Source organism: Paramisgurnus dabryanus, chromosome 6, assembly GCF_030506205.2.
Source record: "Paramisgurnus dabryanus chromosome 6, PD_genome_1.1, whole genome shotgun sequence".
Classification (NCBI taxonomy): Eukaryota; Metazoa; Chordata; class Actinopteri; order Cypriniformes; family Cobitidae; genus Paramisgurnus; species Paramisgurnus dabryanus.
Window position 1 is genome coordinate 46164489 of NC_133342.1, and position 3885 is coordinate 46168373.

At 35.5% G+C, this 3885-nt stretch overlaps 1 long non-coding RNA gene across 1 annotated transcript; it reads right to left on the minus strand.

Moving 5' to 3' along the window:
• Positions 1-970: 970 nt before the first annotated feature.
• On the minus strand, positions 971-1539 carry LOC141282343 (uncharacterized). The gene is made up of 3 exons (XR_012336947.1): positions 1440-1539; positions 1256-1356; positions 971-1145 (listed from the first exon to the last, which is right to left on the minus strand). It is a non-coding gene; the product is annotated as an uncharacterized lncRNA (long non-coding RNA).
• Positions 1540-3885: the final 2346 nt, after the last annotated feature.

Here is a 3885-nt window from a genome sequence, read left to right on the forward strand (position 1 = left end):
AATGTGATTGGATTTAACTTTTTTAGGTGTCCTTAGCTCTGCCAGAATGCTAAACGAAGACGAAAATCCAAAAGGTAATTATAACGTACTACATAACTATATGGAAACACCAAATGTAGCACATAGAAAGTATTTGTTGAAATTATTATAAAACTATTTCACTTATTAACATTATTTTACTATAGTAAAATTTATTATAAAAGACTGCTTACATACTGTATTACTGTGCAAACTATATGGAAACACCAAATGTAGCACATAGAAAGTGTTTGTTGAAATGATTATTAAACGATTTCACTTGGTAATTTCTACATTATTTTACTATAGTAAACTTTATTATAAAAGACTGCTTACATGCTATTTTACTGTGCAAACTATATGGAAACACCAAATGTAGCACAAAAAAGTATTAATTGCAATGAATGTTAGTTCTACATTATTTTACTATGGTAAAGTTTATTATGAAAAACTGCTTACTTATAAGTGCTATGTTTTTACTTATTAGGTTTAAGGAGAATGCAACAGGTTCCAGGGCTTCTTACCTGCGTGATTCATCATCCAGGTATTGCACAAATTGTCTAAATCCCTACACACAGAACATTTATTGTACCGACTATAAGCCTTTGAGGCGCAGGACTAGAGTAAGTTTTATTACATTTTTAAACCAATAACACTAAACTATTATTATAGTAACAAAGTACCCAAAAGAACAAAAGATGTAACTTTAAAGAAAATATAGTAGTCAGTCAAAAGTTTATTTATTACAAATATATATTTAAATGTTAAACAATATACAAATAAACATACTTTAGTAACCATATTGTGCTCTTCTTTCAAAAATTTTTCAATTCACTTCTTACAGCCATCTATTCAGATAAATGGCATATCAAAGCTTTGTCAGCTGGTGCTATCTAAGACAACACTTTAGAGTTATCATCCTGTCGTGTGTTGTTCTCCAGATATGCTTGGAGCTTCCTGATCGGAATGTTGGCTTCCGACGACCCCTGCACTGAAGATGGCATGCAATCACGTCCTCCTTTGAAGGTCTCTCGAACTGTGATGCCAGGTCCATTGGAATCGGGGTTTCCTTCAGCTTATCTTCAAATACCTCATCAAACACAAGCCTGATCACATCCTCCACATAACTGTAGAAATATTGCAGTCAATAAATCTTTTGTTTTGATCATTTATTTCCCTGCTTCATAAATTAAGTTTTTAATTATGAATGTATTTGAAATAAAACATTACTGCTTACGGTATGTCACTTGTGTGTTTTGGGAACATAGCCTTGTACTTTCCCTCTCTTGCTTTTGTTACGGCTTGGTGACATTGTAATGGATGGCTGCAAGGTACAACCTTTAATAATATAAACAAGGAATACATTTATTGTAAAAGTAAATACTACTTTATTTAACACAGTTACTAAAATACTTAAATACCTCCACAGCATTCCAATAAATGGGAAAGTCAAATTTTTGCTGCAAATCTGAAATCTCAGGGTACGGACGGCAAAGGCATCCACTGATGATGGTGATGGAAACATTGTGAAACGATGCTACTGCGTGGGTTCCTATGATTATGCAGAGAAAAAAAACTTTGTCATCATCAGTTATACATTTAAGACTGGTAGTGGTATCACTAGCTAAATACATCATATGTGTTACACACCTTTGCTCCTCATATGCCAGTCTACTCCTTGTACTGTGTGTAATGATGTTGCATGTTTGCATACAGTGTTAGTTAGAAGGATGTGTCCAGCTGCGAATCTAGGATATAGACAAATAAAACAAACATGTATTCAGTCAAAAAGACATATTATAACAATAGAGTACAACGATTATAAATCGTTAGACTATTCATTAAAACGTTAATGTATTACATATTACAAGGCCCAACATTAGCAACACACATTACGTGGCTTCGTTTCAAAATCTAAGAAAGCTTCAAGTAAAAACAACAGTAAAATACATATAACGTTAAACAAATCATCTGTACTTAGAGTTTCTTGAGTTTGATCATGAGAACAAACATTACCGGTAACAGTTTAGCTGGAACAGCTTAGCAAGTTTGTAAACACGTCTAAATAAACATCGATAAAACGATAGTCTGCATAATTCAACATACACGTGTGTAAATATGGTACGTTGTTTATGAAATACATTATTACAACACAAAACAATTAGCTTGCAAGCTTAGCTCTAGCTCTACACATAGATATATATCTGAGCTCTACAAGCACATAATGTTAAGCTCTGGTTACCGGTTACGTAACGTACAGTAAAAGGCAAATAATAAATGTGAATACATACAGCCTGTGATCCAGAAGTGCACAGTAATCCAACTTTCAGGAGGAAACGTCGCGCAAATCCAGCTTCGGTTCATAAGAAGCAGTTATTGTGAAAACTCCGTGAACAACTTCTGACTGGATTTTTCCGGAACCGTATTAAACATGATGTCCTCTGTGTAAGTCCATAAAGTGCTATTTTGCCCTCGCATCTAAAGAGACAGCGTCTACTCGAGAGATTTAATCGCTAAACAATGAAACAAGAGTTTGCAAACAGAGTCAAAGCAGGGACTCCCAACCTCCGCCATTTTAGCTCTCTTCTGACTCTGCGCTCCCCACCCCCGTCTTTGAGGGCGTACCCTAGCAAAGCAGAGACGGCTGAACTATGATAATGTTGGTCTTATCTACGTCACTAATCCCAGGAAGTAAACTGTTGCCTACAATCCGAGTGTTTTTTGTAGTCCTCGAACGTTAAAGACGATAACTCGCGTCATCGTTTTCTTTGAGGTATGTGCTTTTTGAATATCGTTAGCATGTACTAATACACACTTACACACAAAAGGATGTTTAAAAACGTGTATCTCATAATAGGTGCTCTTTAAGATTATGTGGCTTGGGTATCTTGGCTTTAATTTCCAAAAGTTTTATTTGTAAAGTCCTTTCCCTTTCTGGGGAGGTAGAATAAGGCTGTCATGTGTAGGGCTGGGCAAAAAAAAATCGATTTTTCGATTAATCGTTTTTTAAAACGTGGTCAATTCAGAATCGATTCTCAAAGAGCAGAATCTATTTTTTTCTTTTATATTTATTTCTGCAAACATTGAATGAAAGATTAACATTAATCAAATTACTTGTCTTCTTTACTAGATGTCACCCTCTTTTTTGCCTAGCGCATGTTACCAAGGAGCAAGAGGCAAGCCTGTCATTCATTCATTCAGTGGTTAAAATGGCGGTTTCAGGTGCTTTGTCGATTTTATTAATTATCCACTTGTAACCTGCTGTTCACTGTTCTTTTTATTAATATAGTATTTGTATTAAATCTATATTCATCGAGTTGAATAGAGTATAGAAACCGGTCCGAGAACCAGAATCGAAAATTGAATCGAGAATCGAAATCGAATCGATTTAGCAGCTTGTGAATCGAAATTGAATCGATCTGGAAAATCTGAATCGATACCCAGCCCTAGTCATGTGTACAAGTACATAATATGTGACCCGTCACGGAAACCAGGGGCACAAGTCGGCAGCACAAGTTTCGAGAAAATGAGAATCAACGTTTTTTTTTTTCAAAATTTGTGATTTTCGTTTTATTGCAGAATCTGTTAGTTGAGATCACGAAGAAGCCTCTCCATGTTTGAGATAGCAGTTTATGTATATTTAAAAGGGTACATTTTGCGGTTGAAATAGGCTTGTTTTTCCAGAGATTCTAGCGTGCAGCGGGGGGCGTCATTGTCTGTGTGTATATTTACATACTGTATAAGCTTGTGTTTTTGCCTCCGCCCCCACAGGGAACAGCGTGACTACTGAATAAGGATAGTTCGCCCAAAACTGAAAATAATGTCATTAATGACTTACCCGTATGTCGTTCTAAACTCGGAAGACCT